Source organism: Columba livia, chromosome 1 (genome assembly GCF_036013475.1).
Source record: "Columba livia isolate bColLiv1 breed racing homer chromosome 1, bColLiv1.pat.W.v2, whole genome shotgun sequence".
Classification (NCBI taxonomy): Eukaryota; Metazoa; Chordata; class Aves; order Columbiformes; family Columbidae; genus Columba; species Columba livia.
The window spans coordinates 25,538,016-25,557,519 of NC_088602.1; the positions used below are offsets into that span (position 1 = coordinate 25,538,016).

A 19,504-nucleotide genomic window follows, 5' to 3' on the forward strand; every position below is an offset into this window, starting at 1 on the left:
TTTTCATTGCTTGTTTTCCTAATAACAGACTGCAGTGAATCACATGCTAATTCTGATTCCATGGATGAAGTTATGTGAAAAGTAGCAAGGGCATATGAGTAGGTGTCCTCTTTGACATCTAAGTAAACAAGCAAATATTTTGGATAGAGAAAAATAAAAAAACTGTGAATGAGGACAAAGTGTTCAGCTTGTTCCCTGGCGCTCTCTCCTTGCTTGTTTTTTATCTATGCAAATTATCATAATTTTAAGGTAGCTTTAATGAGGATCAGTTACAAAACAGTTTCACTCTTTCCAGGTTTATCAAGAGATTGGCACCTGTCTGTCCATCCTTCTCCATCTCAGCTTTCTGAAGCTCTGGGAAAGGTTCACTCTGCACTTTGCCAGCAGCAGAGCACTGCTGGCTTACATTAGTTGGGGCCAAATTCTTTCATTTTTGTTCACAGTGATTAATGCTGAAATAAATGGGACTTCTTGCAGTATTCACTGTGAAAAGGCTCTAAGTATGCCCAGCTACAGACTACAGGAACAAAGTATCTGCTGTTTGATTGTGCTCCCTCTCCCTTACTAAAACTGGTATGAAGGGGATGGGGGAATCAAGCTTTTATTCTGTTTATAGGACAGAGGATGGTAATTTATTATTAATAATAAACTGTATTATCAAAGCTCTTAGAAACTGGATGGAGCAAAAGTACAATCTTTGCCCTCAGGAGCTAACAAACTAAATATAAAACAAGACACCAGTGAAGAGCCAATTGGGGTAGGAAGGGTGGAGTGCAAGGGAACAATAAAACAATACTGGCCAGCATTGGAACTATGGGTGCTCACACACCAAAATTAGTTTTTGGAGGCACTGATACAAAGCAAGTTAGCAAGAGAGCCTCCAAGGAGGTTAAAATGGTATCTTTATATATTCAGAGGACCAAGTCCCAAACATGAGGGACAATTTTAGAGAAAACATCCAAATGTGCATTTGAAAATGCAATGAGTAGACAACAAAAACTTGCATCCCGTAGATAGGCTGTGGGAGTCAAGCTTTTAATACCGAACAAATGGTAGATAGGGAAGGGTCTTCAGCCTTAAGCCAAGTAGCCTCCACTTGGGGCAACATAAAGGCAGGACGAACTGCAATGAGAAGTGACAGCAGAGAACTGTCAGAGTATTTGCATTTGCAATGCTCTGAAATAGACCAGGTTGTGTTTATCAAGGCAGGGTAAGAATAAAGATGAGACGGCAAACATGGGATAAAAGTTTTTCCTAGCGCAACCATGAATTTTCGGCTGGATAACTCCTGACCAATAAAAAAAAAAAATTTCTTACAGAATAAAAAATGAGAAAATTAGTTGTTTTTTTTTTTTTTTCAATTTTCCCAATTTTACCATGAAGCAGCATTTTCACATTCTGGCCAGCTTAACTTGGACTTTTTTCTCCATGTCACATCCTGGTTGTATCTGGCTCTTGCAGATTATTTTTTAATAAGCCCTCTACATCTCTTACCTTGTCTCCTTAACTCAGCCTAAGTTATCACAGGAGAATGATGAACTCCTCCCAGTAAAGGCCCTGTGTGACAGGTAGGAGGATGGTCTGTTCTGTGAGAATGGTGAAGAAGAGGATGGGCAGGTAACTGTGGCACAAATGACCATTGGATGGATTACTCTCTCAGTAAACAGAACGCTTCTATCAAACAGCAGACAGCAAAGCTGATACATCAGCTGAAATTCTGAAGAACCGCAGCCACAAAAGCCCTTGCACATTTCTCAGATAGCAGAGGAGATGAATGAACAAAACAAACCAAGCACCAATAAACTTTCATTTCCTTTTGTAAGGTGCTCTGCGGACATCTTTAAAACATAGTATGGTGCAGATATGAAAGCTTGGGCTGGGCAAAGCCCATCACTGTAGAAATGGCCAATACTTCACTGATTAAGCAACTGGAAAAATGGAAGACATTTTAGGTGTGTAGTTAGAGCGGTTTTTTTACTGGAGCAGAGCTTGAAATTTTGAGGTGATTAATGCCTTTGAAAAAGTGAGGAGCTTTGTTGAAACAAGAAATGTCTCAGCACAGAATATTGCCCCTGTTCTTCTCATTTCAGCTTCTGGTGTCTGATTTCCCCCCTTCTTTTTAGTTGCTCGACAAAAAGATATTATTCCAAACTACATCTTTCTTTGCTCTCAAAGTGCTCGTTTCCTTAATATTGTATTGGGACCTTGTCTAAACCAAGATTTTTTTTTTCCAAACTTCCAACTGTTATTACCATCACAGTAGAAATAATTGGAACGTTTGTGTAAAAAAGCCTTGCAGCAGTCAGTGGCAATTTAGCACACGCTGTATCTGGATATTGGTTCAGAGACCTGGGAGTCTGTTCTTTTTTTTATAACTCTCCTGCATTACACAGGAAAACATGATCAATCTTGACAACAGGTTCTAACAACAATGCAACAGAATTGTTCCCCAAACCGATTTATTTATAAGAGTAAGAACTTCCTTCAGATACACAACAACTCAAGTGCACACACTTTCCTAGTAATCAGGCCACTGACTGGTGGGAGCCTATTACCAAGTACCAATATGTTGCAAGTTATGGATATTTTCAGAGCTTCCTTCATTACTGGTCACACAGCTACTATTTTAACTTCTTTAACAGATTTAAATATATGTATATATTTAATAGAATAAAAACGCAATGCTACCAGTGTTTTTGGACTGGAAATAAAGAATGTTGTGGCCAGTTGCAATAGGGGATAGAATTTCAGGTGGGCAGATTATAATGACCAGAATCAAAATTTGGCTGAGGCCCAAGCCAAGACCTATTAACCTAAACAGTTCGACAGGATCTTGAATCATTAAGGCTGATTTTAAATTTCTTCTTGCTTCCCCAGTAAAGTAGGGCCAACTGGCTGTTCGCAGCATTGTCTGAGTCTCGTTCGAAGGGAAGGCTGGTGGGGATTTGACTGTAGGCGCCATTTCCCACAGCCGTGCTGGGAAGGCTTCCCAGTGCCTGCCTAAGCCCACTCCATCACCAGCTCTGGCACTGCAGAACTCTTTGCTCCAGCAGGATAAGTGGTACGGCTGCTCCTGCTGGTATAAAGGAGCTTAAGCTCAGGAAGAATGCTGGTTTCATGACATTTAACATATCTGGGTGTTCCCACTGAGAAGCAGGATATTCACGCTGTGAAGAAGGGGCTGGGCGAGGTGGATCTGCAGCTCTTTCTCTCCAAAAATGTCTCTGTTTCCGTGAGAACATTTTGGTAGCGTCAGGCAGCACCTGTATTCCATTAACTCCAAAAGCATTTCAGTGTTTACAGTAACCAGGAAATGTCGATGTCTGTGTTATATTAACAAGTCAGCAGCAACAGTTTCAGTTCTTAGAGCTGGGCAGGGAACCGTTTACTGTGAGTCGCTGAGAGTTTTACTTTTTTTGGTTGAAACACGAACAGGCCTGTCGTATTGCCCTTATCAAAAGGAGTCCAATATTGCTTCAGTCATGGCTTCACACAGTCAGGTAGATAAAAGCACAGCTGTGAACTGCAAATCCAAAAAATTCTTGGGACACCAAATTTGTAGCTTCTTCACTTTAGTTTTGCTTACATTCTTCCTGCCTTTTGCACGTAGGTTGAGGGGTTTGCATAATCGTATAATGTGATTCAAGGTTTAGTATCTTGGAAACAAAGCTGCGTTATATTTTTATGTGGACTATACTACACATGTGCACAGAGAGGTAAGCTATAAGGTGTCACTGCATAGTAGGCAGCAGACTTTATGAGAATACTTATATGCTACTGCGTAACTATAGCCTATATAAAAAACTTTAACCGTGAGAAATTAAGTAGTCCATGATATAAAACATAATTCTTTGTGGTCTTCCAAACAGACTCAAACCTCAGCATGCAAGAGGCAAAAATCTATGCTATGCACACATTTGCTTTTCACATAACTGTTTTTCAACAGTGACATTGCATTACTGTTATATAAATAGTAACATCAAACACCATGGGAGAAAGTTAGAAAATACTAAGATATTTTTCTTTTCTCTTTTGAGATTGAAAGCCGTACTTGTTACAAGTTAATTCCCAAGAAAGGTGACAGCAGGGACTGCTCTGTGGCTGGCCCAGCGTATCAAAGGTGCAGAGAGCTCGAGGAGCTGTTTCCCCATCGCCTGCTGCTGGGTACAGGGATGTGACCAGAGTGACAGCAGAGGTCACAGCCCCTGCTCTCTACTGATAACGCCACCTCTCACTTTCTAGAAAGGGCCATGTTTTTTAAACCTAGTATTACTTGAAAAGTTGATTCCAGAGAGAAAAGAGCGGGCTTCACCTCCCCCTTGTACTCCCTTGGAGCACTCTAGTCAAGCTGGCCCTACTCCTCCTATTAAGAGACACCTTTTTGACATCACATACACAATTCCCCTTGACTTCAATTAAGTGCCATGCAAGTGAAGAAGATACGCATTCAGGACTATTTGAGAAGGCAAGAAAAGGCTGTTATTTTGCTTGTACGTCTTGCTGGTTCCAAAGTTCATTTTCAGCATTGCAATGGTTTCTAGTGAAATCAGTTCCTACGGAGGATGTCAAAGTGCTGCAGAGACTGATGTTGCTCATATTGTTTACTTACACTACTGTCACGCACACTCGCTTCAACAGCTTTTCATCATTGTGTGCTGACATAAATCTGCTCAGTAGTAATTACCTGGGTTTGTTCTACATTTCAGGGAATTTTTTTTAATCATTTACATTACAAAACCCCATGTAAATAGCTTGACGAGCAGGTGCTAAAGGGATTAAAACTCCGCAGGGTCTTATGTAGTATTAGTTTTTGAGACAGAAGATCTGTTAATTCACCTGACAGAGAATATTTATACTAAGTAATCCTTGATGTCAATTTGATCAAAATTATCAGATACACAGTTTCACCGCTAAAGAGGAAAAAAAGGGTAAGAAGTAAGTCTGAAATCCAAAACCTAGTCTTCTTATGCCTCAAATTGGAGGTTATTTCCAATTTCTCTTCTGAAATGTTGCTAAGTGGTTGTGCAGTGATCTATAGTAGTTCCTTGCCGTCAGTCAAGTCATAAGGAAAAGTACTTCATCTGGAAAACATTATCCTCCTTTAGGACTTAAATAGATTTGGATTTATCCTCCTCCCTCCTGTCCTATATCTATCTTTTATATCTGGGCAGCAGAAAGGCAAAGTGGGTTGTACGTACTACTGGAAAGTAATGGTAGGCTCTTACTGTACTTTGTACAGGTATAAACTACTCTTTTAATGCAGAATTGATGAATCTCAAGGTCTTCTTAATAATCACAAGGGACAGCCTCCCCTCCTATAAGAACTGGTCTAATAATTCTTTAAAAACAAACAAACAAACCACAATTTAGACCAAATGCTAGTGACAATCACACATTAACAGTGAAATTCTTAACTTACTGAAGTAATTGTAAAAATTCCCATGTGCTTCACTGAAAAAATTGCCCCAGTGAGTGTACTTCCCTTTCCCTGCTCACTGCCATCAGGCTTAAGAATAAGTGAACATAAAGCCCTCAGTTTCTTGCTGATTTGATGATCCTTGTTAATTGGGGGAACAGGTTCCAGCACATGAGGGTGCTATATATTCTGTATCTTGGGATCATTGGAAATTCCTATGGCTTAACGGTGAGTAGGAATTTAGTGCTGCAACATTTTTCATTAGTTAAGTAAAATGATTGTATCTTCCCTGCATATCATCCTTCATCGATTTCTCTGAATGTTTCTTTTTGTAGACAGTTTCGTAATGTTGACAATGCTGGATGTCACTGTGATATAGTTCCTGAATTTATATGATGACATTATAATAACAGCAATGTCGTTCTTTATGGTTCATATAAATTAGCATTTTATTTGCTTTCACAACTAGTGCTGCAAATTGAACAGCTGTTTTCATGGAGCTGTTTTAATTAAGCTGTCCATAATGTTGCCTAGGTATTTTTCTGAACTGGTAACAGTTCATTAAGTATGCAGTATCAGTGAATGCTTCAGATCACTCCTGAGCATCACCTCACACTCAGGTAAATTGAAATCCCGTCTGCTCTCAGGTTGTCAAAGCACCTCGCTTCGGTGATTTGAATTTGCTTCTCAGAAATCATTCTAATCTTTAGTACCCCAGGAAATCTTGAGTATGCTACAGATTTTGCCATCTGTTCACTTACTTGTCAAGATAATGAAGCTTTAAATGATACTTGTCCTAATAAAAATCTTTGAGCCAACCTATTATTAGTCTCTCGTCATTCCGAAAACTGCCAAGTTTAATTTGAGTGTCTTTGAATCTTCTATAAAGTGTACATTCTGTAACCAAAATTTCCTTCCCACACTGATTTCTCATGTTATTTCCTCTCTGTTTTGAAAAATCTCTGGAATAGTAGTTTGGAAAGCCTAGATAAATTCTATCTCTTCCTGTTTTCCTGTGCAAAAGCTTTTTCTCTTGTCTTCTACAGAGTCATACTGGATCCTACATCTGTATTCTAATCTGGACATATTATAGCCTGCCTTTTTTATTTTTTTCTTTTTTCCCCCAGAAACATATATGCTAATTAATATGGGACGCTATAATTATTTCCGCTGCTCACAATGAATTCTTTTCATCTTTAAATATGGGTATCATTCTAGCTGCCTTGGACAGCTGAACCTGATGAGTGTATTCCAACACTTCCACTTTTAGCTCATTTCTGACAGTGCTTCATGTCATATATGCGAAGATGACTACAGAATGCACTTGCATCTGGGCATTAACTCTGGAAATACTCTGCCTGGGCACAAAAAATTAGTGATTTTTAAAACTATGTCCCTAAGTCTTACACCCTAAGTCACTGTTGGATTTTCCGAAGTGGTTCCAGTCATCAGCCACTTCTGAAATCCTTTCTGAAAATCATAAACAGGAATCTGGAAGTTCAGCTTTTGGTTGTCTGTTTTTAAACCTTGCTTCTTACTACCCAGAAAGCTGGCTAATCCTCAGCCAGCCAAGGAAATATAACTCATGATAAATCCATTAACCAGCAGAAGGAAAAGCAAGAAATTGTTTTGATGGCAAAGGTAGAAAGGGAGCATCATGCATGGCTTTAGAGGGCTTGCAGAGCCCTTTGTCTATTTCACTGAGAACCAAAGAGAACTGAGAAGCCCTGGAGAACATAGAGGTATGGGGTGGAGGCACCAGGAGAGGCAGAAAGAAGAGAAAGAAGGAAAAAAGATGACTGCAAGGCATCCTGAGCAGAAGAAGAGTAACCAGACTGTGATGTGACACTGCATTTAAGAGGAAACGGTAAAGAGGAAAACTACAACTGGATTTTGCAAAGAAGGAAATGGAGAGAAAAGTATCAGAGATCGGGGAGTATAGAAGACTGTAAGAGACAAAACCAGAACATAGGATATGTGCACGGCACAGAGAAGTGTGCAGAGCAATGGACAAAGTGCTCTGGATTCCTGCTCCGGCAGGGGGATTGGACTAGATGATCTTTCGAGGTCCCTTCCAATCCCTAACATTCTGTGATTCTGTGATTCAACGTTGGCTGTTTGCACTGCTAGTCCAGGTTAACTGAATTAATTGCATTAAACATTGTTTTAAAATGCTTGGGTTTATACTTCATTCACTTTGACTCAATCTGTGAATCAGAAATCCCAAGAATTTTTCAAAAGCAGTAGGTATAAGAGTCCTATTATTTGAAATTTAGGCAGAGAACTGATGGCAGTGGGAAGCCAGGAGGGAGAGGGATGTCCCTCAGAGGGTGACTCGCTCCACCCCAAACCAGCTGCCTAGAAGAGGTGCTAGAGCAGACCTGTGGAGGAGGACTTGCTCCAGCGGAAGATGTTACACTCTGAAAATGCCTCTCTCTCCCCATTGCCGGAAGACACACTTAGAGATCCATTTTAAAGTGTAGGTAAAGCTCAATTCCATCTTACGTTTCCCGTTTCTGAGGAATTTTAATGGGATTTCAGTATCTAACCATTGTAGGCTCATTTGAAAATCTCAGGTCAAGTATTTCTCAATTTCACTCTAGTGTTTTAAAGCCTCTAACAGATTCAAAAGCGCAGTCCTCATGATTCTCAATAGAATTTGTGTTCTGAAATCCTATGAGTTATTTCTCCTCTTGTTCTTTTTTAACATGGGCTACCTTTTGATGTGGAGACACTGGAATTGTTTTGTTGTTGAATAACAACTTTTCTCTTGCAGCACCAGCTGTAAAACATGAACACCTTGTTGGATCACACTCCAGAAATCTGAAATGGGAATTCTGCCAAAGCTCAGGGCTTCCTTTTTGTTTTGACTGTCGCACTGCTCTTGCTTCTGTTAGTATCACATTCCTACCACTTGTGCTTTTCAGACACCTACGGCCAAACTCGTTCCCAGTGTATCCACTGAACTCAATGGAGCTGCAACAGAATTGAATTTGTCTCAGTATGTCTGTAAATTAACCAGCCATTTAAGCTGGAGAGTGACATTGATAAGCAATAACAGCACAGGAGTGGTGAAAGGAAGATATCTCCTAGTTGGTTTTGGACAGTTGACACTAACTCCGTTGTCAGATAAGTCTTACCGACTGTGGGAAAAGCTGAGTGGGAAAAGTCACACTCACCGCCTGCTAACCGTAGGAGGAAAACAGATCTGGAATGCAGAGGAAATCTTGACATTATCTGTTCCCCCAACCCCTACCAGCCAGGCAATCAAAATAACTAGCTGAATATCAGCTGTCTCTGTTCCTGGCTCAAACAAATGCGCTTTCTTGACAAAGTTTTTGCACACAGAAGAGGAGGCAAAGAGAAGAAAAGAGTCTAAAGTGGGTGTGGGGGAGTGTTTCCTGCCAAAAAACAGGAGCTGCTTTTCTGTAACATCTAAAAGGGTAGTGACGAAATGAGCCTAACACTGTAGACAGAGGTGGCTTTGTGGTTTCCACAGGACAGCAATGCATACTCCACAACCCCACAGCCCTACGCAACAGAACTTCAGTACTTCATCACTTCACTTGGCCTCTGTTGACATTGTCAAGGACAGTTTGCCACAGACTTGGGTAAAAGAAGGATCAAACCCAAGGGAACAAAACCACCGGAAATGAATTATATGTGCTCATCCAAATTGTGTTGTGTAAGAATGAAGCGTAGCTATTGCAAACAAACACTTCAAGATTAAAGGTATTTCCTTCCCAGTGTTCATAAGACACAGGGTCAATCAAGACCTAAGGAAGCACAATATACTATACTGACACCAATGTTCCATATGCTCATCATAGCAAGTTAGAGGCAATCTCATATACTTCTGCATACTCTCAATTACTTACCTACATGTAGCTTAGTACTCTGGATATCATCCTTATATGGTTGCTGTTATGCTTAAAAAATTTCCAAGCATATGGGGCCATAGAAGAGGAGCATAGCAACAAAAGCAACAAATGAAACGGTGTACTTTAAATTGAGTTGCTGAATATTTTGAGTTCTCCAACATATCATCCAGCAATAGAGTGTACTGCATCAGTTCTTTCTGTCTTATAAACAGGTGAAAATATATATGAGAAGAAGTTTAGTTTAACTTTGGAAACTCATTGTACATTTTTGTTACCAAATGAGAGTCCAAACAGCTGTAAATTGAAGATTTTGACAATATGTTGGTGAGCAGACAAGAAAATAAAGACTGTGAAAAATTTAATGTAGTATATATTTATACAACAAACAGATGCCAAAATCAGCAGTCTGCCAGTGATACCAGGGTACCTATGGCTTTGTGCCAGCTTTGTCTGCTAAAAGACCCTTGAAGTGCAAACTAGTGTTTTTTCCTGATGGATGCCTGACATGGATATGAAGGCAACTACTGCTGGGAGAGGCTGCAAGGATGGCTAGTCAGTCATGGGATGTTGCAATTTTTCCCTTTCATATTCCCTCTCCACTGCTTTGGGAAGCAGGCACAGCAGAAACAATTCTCTAAATCTTTCCCTCTTATTTCTGCACCCCAGATCCTTCTTTGACAGGGGTGGACCACCAGCACCCTGGGCCCTAGCCACTCGTTCTCTGATTTTTCTATACTGGGAAGCCTACACCTGCTGCTGGCTGAGATGAGGCTCAGATGAGAGCCCTGGCATGAGCAGAAACAGAAGCTCTCCACATAACTCCAGTGCTCACGTGAGGTCCTCCCCATGCCAAGCTCTGCAGGGACAAAGGGCACAGCAAGGAGCACCTGGCAGGACGGGAACCATAACCTGGACACCAATCAGCCCGTGGACGAACATGCACAAAAATAAGCACTTGACAAATTATTTGAATGGTGAATTAGAAACAAATGTAAATGTTTTAACAGTCACCTTCTTGTACGAAAAACATCGATGATAACATAAGGCTGTATGGCTTGTGAGGGAAGGACTCCCACCCTGCCTGTATGGTGCTCAAAAAGGTGCTCAAAAGCTGCTCAAAAGGTGCTCAGGCTCCAGGCCTGAGACCCACTGTCACTACCTCAGTACAAACAACTTAAAAATAATAAATGAATTAATTAGCAATCCAAGTAAGCTGCAGTTTTTAGACCTTGCTAAAAGAACTATACACATTTTATGAAATATAATGTTGTTGAGCTTCTCATTACCTCAGATACTTAGAGGAGTTGTTTGATTCTGAAATGCTGAGAAAAGTGGAAGGTATTTTTTTTCTTTACAGATAATTTCCTATACAGTTAGAAATGCATGATTAAGAGACAAATCCTACCCCATCAAGCTGCCAGTGACTGCCGTTGGCACAGAATCAGGTTCTACAGAGGAGGAATCTTTAATATTCTGTAGAATAAACCTGCAATATTCTACGCTAGAATCAGTTTACACCTCAGAATTGAAGCAATCTTAAAATAAATTGATAATGATGGACTTGAAAACCATTCAACCAATCTAATAACTTCAGTGATAGTTACACATATGCGTTTTCCAGGCTTCTAAAAGCAAGATTTCTCACTAGTAAATGTTATCTTAGTGTGAGTTACATATCATATGTAATTATATATTCCAATAAGGATTTAATTTAAAGTCAGGAGAAATACTTACAACCCTGTTAAGCTAAGAATTCTAGAAAACAGCAGTTACTACTAAGCTATATACAATGATGACTGTAACTGTTCAAGTCATTAAAAAATATTATCAGGTGTAGTTCATGTAATAAATGAATTTTTAATGAACTTTGCTTAAAAGTAAATTCAGTGTTTACTTTTACATTTCCATGTAGAAGTCATCCAAAACAAATTTCAAACATTGCACATGTCACCGTCTGTCCTTGCTATTCATAAATTTGCAGCTAATGCTGAAAACCTGCATGCTAATCAGGCAGACCTATGCCTTGAACAGAGTGTGCTGAGCAACTTCTTGACATCGTATTGTTTAATTTTAAACCGTCATTGAATTAGGGCTTAAGTCAACTCTGATGTAAAACCACTAGTTTTCACAAGATTACACCAGGGAAAAAATTGTCCTGCTTTAAAACAAATTGTCCTGACATACATACTAGCCTTATATAACAGTGTCTTTGGAAATCATGAAAAATTCCAGGGTAGGTGTGTATCTAACATAAACAAGTATCAAATAAAAGCCTAAAGCCATTGCCTTCTCAGACCCCATGTCAAGAGCCAACATTTCACCAAGGCTGGAATAGCAATTTCAGATCCACTTAATAATACCCATATATAAAGCAACCTTTTGGCCATCTGTTTTCTTGAAATTGCCTTTCTTATTACTCTGCCTCCATGAAGACACAGAGCCAAAATCACAACTGACAAATGCCATTATATGCGATGGAATTACACATGGGATGGCTTTGGCATGTCTTGGGCGTTTGAATGCAGCTCTGCTCTCCTCCTATTGCTGTACTTCAGCTGTGGCTTGACAGTATGGTGGAAATTAATAATTATTTTTGCCTTGTGCTGAGTGCTCGATAAATACCAGTGTATCTATGTGCATTTCTGTCATAGTAACTTGCTGGCCTGAATGGAATCTAATACAGAGAACAGGAAGGGCAGAGACTGAATGGTTTTCAGTTGACAAGCTTGCTAAAGCAACTCTCCCGTTTCTCAGGAAGGTGCCCCTGCAGTTGACATTCACACTGCACAGCTCTTTGTCCTCCTCTAGTGGTCCCATTATATTTAGGGAGAGGCTTGCGCAGTGATGACTTCCTTCAAGTTAACGTGGTTATTACTCAACTGCAAGGTGTTGAGGCTCATGCCTAGAGATCCTGCATTCAACCCTAAGATGAGCAAGAGCAAAGGGTTTAATCATTCTGGTGCTCACGGAAGTGAGAACTGGTGTTGTCAACCACAGCCAGTCCCAGTTACACAGACGCTGTGTCCTTTTGTGCCATGGCCATCTCCTCTGAGCAGAGATTGCACCATGGCAGGTTGTTCAACAGCATTAAACAGTGGCATGGTCTGACTATGGTCCCACAAAAGGTCCAATGTTGCAAAAGGTCAGAAGCTGGCTGCTTCATTCAATAGCTTTATTGCCTCAAATAACTTACATTAAGCATATGTTCCAGCCAGAAGCATTCCTCTGTGTTTGCCTGCCTGGCTTGCAAACAAAGAAAAGGCACAGAATCTGACTTGTGTCCTCAGCCTTTCAGTGAAGAACTATGTGTCACTCTGACACAGCACAAAAACTCAAAAGTTAATTCTTAGGAGTTGATCCTGAATATTTAAATAGCAGAAATTGAACCTAGATAATTGTTACATGAGGGAAATGCTTTCTAATGGGGAACACTAAAATTGCTGGAACTGCTACCAATTAGAAATGATTTCTGTGAAAACAAAAGCCTTCTACTATATAGCTTATCCTTCCGTGCGTGTGTCTCTCGCAGAGCTGTAATGCTTAGCATTATAAAACACTAAAGATTTATTTTGCTGCTTGCATACTTTAAAATGTTTGACTTTCAAACTTTTGAAGTTATACCTTGCCCAGGAAATAAAATAGCTTGCATTGTGGCTATCACAGAGGTCTGAGAGAAAGTTCTAATTGAAACAGAAAACAGCTACATTTGATGTTTTTATTATTCAGTAAAAAATTTCTAGGCATTTGTTACCTTTGGAATAAATGTTAAATGCAAAAATGTGCCCTCTGACACAACACTTGGAGAACCCCAATTTCAAAAAAGTTGGTTTCTCAGATGCAATGGAGCTGAATATGACTGTTTGTCCACAACCTTTGCCAGACATTTGTTCAGTCATAGAAAAAATGACTCAAGGATCCTATGGCTCCATGTCTGACCTTAGTTGCTGTAAACTGACACCCCCTAATTCCAAGAGAGGCTAAATTTTAGAGCAATTTATTAATTTGCAACACAACACCTTTTACAGCAAGGTTCCTGTCACATCTCAAGAACAGTTACAAACCCAAGCTCATCTATCAGCTGTTTAGTGTTCAGCTCTCCCTAAGAGAAGAGAGCTGTGAACAAAAATGAATTAGGAAAAATGTGCATATTCTTCATTCTGAAACCATCTATATGTTGTACAATTACTGACTAGACAATATTTTTAACATTTTTCAGCTCTACTATTTTCAATATTTCTATTTCTTATTAAAAATATTGACTAAAAATCAAAGTTACAGAAAGAACTATGGAGTAGGAAATAGAGGAAGATATTTAGAATGTCATTAATATGTGAATAAAGTGTCTTTAAACGTTACTGCTTCATTGTTTCAGAAGTTTCTTGTATAAAATTGAGAGTATTCCTTAACAGATCAAGCTTTTGTCTATAATTTACAAAAAAGGTAAAAATAAATGTTTTTAATTGTCAGCCTTTTTTTTTTTTTTTTCCAGAAACAGCAATATCCTGAGATATATATAGTAAGGGTTCTCATTTTCCTCTTGCTTTTGAGAAATGAGGATCACAGTTTGCCCTCAGCTACTCCAGTGCATCAGTATGAGCTGAGTAGCAAAGATTTGCCTTTTCAGAAAAACAAAGAGGGGGTTTGTTCTATCATTTCTGATTATGAAAAGAACATATAGGCAGGAAGAGGCAATCTCACTGCCTAATTTTGGAAGCCAAACTGGCACCACACAGAAGTTAGAACAGGAGCCAAATGAAAGGTCCCTCTGATGCACTGACTGCAGGACAAGCAGCAACTCTGCCTACTTCTAATTTGAGCAATACAGAGCTTAACTAGTCAACAGGCCAGGGCTACCAAAGAGCTGGGCTTATTCACTAGTTCACTTTCACTATACCACTGGCTGAGGAAAATGGCCTGTTCTTTTTTTAATCCAAAGTAAGCATCTCTGTGTCGGAAACATGTCAAAGTGACCCCACTCTGTTTCCTAGGAAATGCATGGGATCATTGGATGAGGATGTTTTATTTTCCCCAGTTACTTAAGGTCAGATTCTCACATTGGGTAAACTCTAGTAGCTGGAGTAATGACAGCATGAGACATGAGTACTACCTAGGGAGAGACTGCAGAACATCCAACCCAACTGCTGCTCTCTCCTGCAGAGGATGGGACAAGGGAGCTCAAGGACACAGGCTCAGCTGCACCTCCACCACACTTGTCCAGCATCCAGAGCAAGTGCAAGGATGATGGAAGTCATTTTCTCCATCTCTCCATGAGCAAGAGGAAAATCCCAGAACAGGTTATGGTTCTGTGAGCCATGTCCACTTCCCTGTTCACCATGTGATCAGCCCGTAACTCCTCATTAAATATAAAAAATAGCATAAAGCATTATATGACCAAGGAAATAGAAAAATATGTAGTCAGTAGGACTGTACATGAGTTTGATTTTGTGATGAATCAAGCTCCTGCAGTTTCTAACAAGGGCCAGATAGAGTTGCAGTTCCCTCTCAGTTGCCAGAATAAGGCCCTTAGTTGGCAGTTGTTCATATACAGCTGCTATATAGCACAGTTCTGGTTTCTTATGCTATGGAGACCTCTCCTTGAAGTCAATTAGCATTGTGCCTGGACAAATAACACTGTGCCAGGCTGTTTGTTAAAGCCTGAGGACCACAACTGCCTCTGTTTGAATTTTGTAATATATCAGTCAAGGCTACACAATTTTCCACGGAGTACTTCTGAAACAGCCAAGGTGACATGAGGATTTTATTGTATTACTGCAGTGCACCATCTTCCTTGCCAACCCATTGCTGTTCTGCTACAGACTGCATTACCATGCATCAGCAAATACACCAGCAGGCTGCTATATTTAGTGTTTCATACATACGACTAAAGTAGAGAATGTGTCAGCTTTTAATATGACTTAAGATTTTTTGTCAGCAAAGTAAAAGCTCATTTCCCCTGCCCGTGATGAAGTGTGCTCTGTGTTAGTCATCCTTAGCTATGTGGTGTCAACTTTAAAACACATTAGGTAGCTAGAACGCTCAAGCTGAACAGAATAATTTTTACTAAAAGATATACTAGGAGGTAGTATGGATGCATAGTGTCAGTCAGCTGGGTTTTAATAGTGTTATGTGCTATCTAAAAACCCAGCAGCAAGCCGATGGCAAGAGGAGCAACTAAGCAAGGTGTTCTCTGCAGTACCACACCAGGCAATTAGGATGTCCTGGGTTACAAGTCCAGAATAGAGATAGGTGGTGCAGATTTGCTTTTGTGTTATGTACCTGGTAATATGAGAAAAAAATCATTGACATGGATGATTTTGAACAGAGTGCTCTATTGCATAGTGAGGCGACTGGGGCAGTCCTATTAATGACACCATCTGTTGATGACAGCAGGAATGTGGTTTAAGGGTGGGAGCCACAGTTACCACCAGGACAGCCACGTTCATTCTGAAAGAAAGTAGGGCTCAGTGTATGAAGCTGGCATTTTCACAGATCTTGATGAAGTCACAGAATGGGATAATTTTTTACATATTCATAACATTTACTTATTCATGCCATCATGTACAATGAGTACAAGTATGAATCATCTTCCTGTCTACCGCTTCCACACAAAGCCAAAGGACAACTTGCTAACATACACACCAAGGGTAAGACTGTCTACATGAAAACCAGCTTTTCCACTCCAAAGTGCACATTGTCTCTTGTTGCAACTGTCCCTCACACTTTGTTAACCACATCTTAAAGGGTGTGGGTGACATTACATTTGCAACTAACTTCTAACTCCTAATATTTACTTAGTAGCATGCAATTATATAGAGATACAAATTTCCAAGTCTTTCTGGAGCCCCACTTCGGCCCAGCCCTTCGAGGCTGCAGCCAGGCTTGCCTCCAGCTCAGCCACAGCCCTGCCTGGCCATGGGACCCAGAGCTGGGCATGACCTGCAGGCTGACAAGCCACCCCAGTTTCAGCATGTCCCCGTCCCCAGGTTCATGTCTGACCCTGTTCTCACGCCTGTCCCTGACCCTCAGGAAGCCACCAGCCCATGCAGCACACTGCTACTGTTGAAAACCAAACCAAACCAAACCAAACCAAACCAAACCAAACCCAATGTCAAAACCAAACCAACCAACCAAAGAAACCATGACACCAGAGAAACAAAAAACAAACAAACAAACAAAACCAGAAAAGAATAAATTCATGCCTCCAGAGTCACATCTTACCACTATTTGCTATTTTTTCCTAATGCACAATTTTTTTAATGGTCAGAACATCATTATTGCCAGTGCATGCACCAGTACCAGTGTGGTTACTTCGGGAAATAACAACCCTAGGCCTGGCTAGCATGCAGCAACACTGCCAGCAATACTGCTGCTGCAAAGGAGGTTCCCCCAGGGTGGCTGAGCAGCTGCAGCTTTGCTTAAGACAAATTCCAGGTATTCTGCTTAACACATTGCAAGGCACTCACTGCAAATCCAGGGAACTGAAGCCTCAAAATATTGCATTTATTTGTTTAAAAAAAAAAAAAATAAAGTCAAAGGGCATGGATTTTTTTTTAACTCCTCTCACACAGAAATACAGTTTATATGGAGAACGACTAGAAGCCAAAGACAGCCCAGCCCTGGGGAAAGGGCTGCAGGATGCCCAGCTCCTGGCTGCAGCAGCTCTGAGCTGCCCGGTGCATCCCCGGCTCCTGCTGGACTGGGGTTAGAGGGGCCACCTCCAGCCAAAACAGTTGGTGCTGTATGGTGGGGAGGGCACGGTGCTGCCCCATGACCACCCACCACTGCTCTGGGAAATGACTCTTTTGGGCCTCAAGAGCTCTAGTTTGAGAGAGCTTTTCCCAAGAAAGAGGTCAGAAGAAGAAATGAGAAAAGGGAATGAGGAAGAATAAGAAGTGATAACACAAGAGGAAAGTGGTGCAGAAAAATGAACTTGAGCAGAAGAGTTCTGTGTTCTGTACACAGCCAATGTGGGCAGCACAGGCATTCTTATTGTGACAAATTGCAAAACAGAAAAAAAAATCTTATTCAGAAAGTAGGGAAAATATCAGAAATGTTTAGGAACTGCAAGTATAGAAGGAACCCAGTCCCTCAGACAAAGATTTGGCCATTTTTAAAATTTAAATTATGTTTTCTCTATTTTTTTAAATGCTTTAACATAACAAATTCCAAAGCCAGAAGTTTGAAAGCCAAATAAAACTCAAAACTTCTCACTCTGAAAACTCTTAGATCATCTCATGTCAAGACGTTCATACTATTTTACAGAAATGATTTGAAATATTAATTAATGGATGCTAACTTTTTACTGTAAAATGGTTCAATTTGAAGAAATGGGCATTTTCTGCCACGAGTATTTTAATGATAAATTTATTACCAGCTCTATCATACGCCAGATTTCCTTGACTAAAGTTCCCCCTCAGTGACCAAACTGTGTCAGGAAATGATCTGTCCTTCTTTCATACCTGCAAACTTTCAACCATCATGTTCTACTGTAAAGATGTGTGCTAAACAGTATCTGTCTTTCTGTGACAAAATTAATGCTATTATAAAACTAAACCAATTCAAATATTAATCATAGTGAAAATCTGGAGCACTGCTAAAATAATCGGTTTTATGTAAAATTTATGTGGCATTGCTCCGTTTTCCTTTTCTTTACGAAGCAAGAGGTTTTGATCTAAGCAATGGAAACAACAAAACCAATTGTTAAATCGATCTCAAAATTGATGGGATTTTTTAGCTTTGGAAAAGCACAGGCATATGTTTCATTGGCAAATATCATAATGAAATAAATACACATACAACTCATAAAGCAGAAAAAGCAAATGTGCACAGAACTTGAATGAAAATACTTGTATTTTGCTCAACCACCTTCATGTTTTGTTGACCCGATGGTGACCACAAGGGTGAAACTGCAGATGGAGACCTGAGTTTTCCAGGCCAGGGTTTCTGGCGTTTTGCTAAGTCAGCACGTTTGCCAGCAGAGCCATTGAATCAGTGACATTGGCTGCAAAAAGGCTTCATTCATCTGCTTGTAACAGAGTTAAGGTGGCCCTTGGAAAGAACCGAGGATGCAATTTAGAGCAGAGACAGATGCTGCTCTGAGGAGGAAGAAAACTCTGCCTTAGCAAACTGGCTTAAACTAGTCCTTCAGGCCAAACAAAAAGATGCTAAGTCATCTAGGGTCAGAGGGATAATTACAAGAACGGCATCCAATTGTTTTCATTTTAACTGACAGACACTGCATACATATTGACTAACAAAAGAGAAAAAGCAGTCAGTAATGGGTGACTCCAGAGGTCAGTTGTTTTATGACGGAAATATTTCTAGTTGGCAAAGGCTTTTGTGGGAATGAGGATTCACTTAGACTTTGGGGGCATTTTTTTTTCTGCAAAACTGTGGGGCTGTTACTAAATTCCAGAAACCCCTGTTCTGGGAAGCAGTCTATTTTCTCTGTATTTCTTAATTGTGCTTCATTACAATTTAATAAGGACATTTACCCTCAATTAAGCAAATCATCCAAACAGTTGCTTGCTCCCTGTTGCAATGAATTGGTTTTGTCAAATACGGGTTTAATTGCGTGTTAAGTATCTTGCTGAATCAGGATCTCTGTGTATGTATCTGTCTATCCAAACCTTTCCTTAGCTCCTGGGATGCAAATGTACGTGGGGCTCAGGGTATCCATTCCTGCTCTGACCTTGGTACCTTGCAGAACATCGCTTGTGATTAAATAATTTCCCCAGAATAGTCAAACTCACCAATGCTGTTAACATTGACAATGGTATTAACAGGCTAGTGACCTCAGGCTAAAGAGTGATTCGGTCACTGTGATTCTGCCACTGGGGATGAGGCCTGGGGGCGAGGGAATTAAATTCTTTGGACAATGTGCCTCTGTAATGAGCCTCTTCAGCAGCCTTGGAGGGTATGAGAGTCCTGAGCCAGAAAACACACTCAGGAACACCTCACCGTGCCTCACTACACCCGCCAGCGCCACGGCAACACCTTGAGTCCCACTCTGACACCAATAACAAATACTTGGTTTTATCCGTTATTTCAGAACTCACCTTGCAAGGTGTAAGTCAAAAGTTGCTGAATTACCCGCTTTCCTAAGGACCATGTAAATCCTACACCACTATGTCATGAGTAACAGCATGGAAGTGATAATAGCAACTGCACTAAATAACTAAAGCTCAGAATAGCAGAGGTTCTTGTG

The 19,504-nt window shown here is 40.3% G+C and overlaps 1 protein-coding gene across 3 annotated transcripts in view; it reads right to left on the reverse strand.

The window, feature by feature from the left end:
• The window catches only part of STARD13 (StAR related lipid transfer domain containing 13), a 310,401-nt gene that overhangs the window by 154,434 nt on the left and 136,463 nt on the right, over positions 1–19,504 (reverse strand). The window lies entirely within an intron of this gene.